The following is a 495-nucleotide window of genomic DNA, read 5'->3' as shown; positions in this document are numbered from 1 at the left end:
CCACAGGTGACCCACACCCCCTCCAGGAGACCTCTTGCAAACTCTCCACCCTAGCCTGCAGCTCTGCGGGGTCCAGCCCAGCAGGTGCTGCCTACAGCATCAACAATAGCTGCAGCGTGGGTCCTGGCACACAAAAGCGGGGCAGGGAAAGGGAGCAAGGGGGCGTTCCTCAGCTGTCTCCAGACCACTATTCAAATGCAAGGGGCCTGCTGGTGGTCCAAGGGGGGGATGGGGAAGCAGGTGCAGACAAGGGGGTGTGTGTGTGTGTTTGGGGGGGGATAGGGGATCTCTGCTGTACCTTCTTCCCCCTCCAAGCAGGAGGGGTCCGTGTGTGCGAGGGGCTGAGCTGGAGTCACTTGCAGCAGCAGCAGCAGCCGCCCAGGGAGCCTTGATTGACATAAAGCTGCCAGCAGCAGCGCATCGAGAGCCAGGCAGAGCAGCAGCGAGGAGTCAAGCAGCCGCACACAAAGGCAGCCGCCGCCCCCCGCTCCCGCC

Source organism: Alligator sinensis, unplaced genomic scaffold (genome assembly GCF_000455745.1).
Source record: "Alligator sinensis unplaced genomic scaffold, ASM45574v1 scaffold562_1, whole genome shotgun sequence".
Taxonomy (NCBI): Eukaryota; Metazoa; Chordata; order Crocodylia; family Alligatoridae; genus Alligator; species Alligator sinensis.
Note: the sequence above shows the minus strand (reverse complement) of the source record.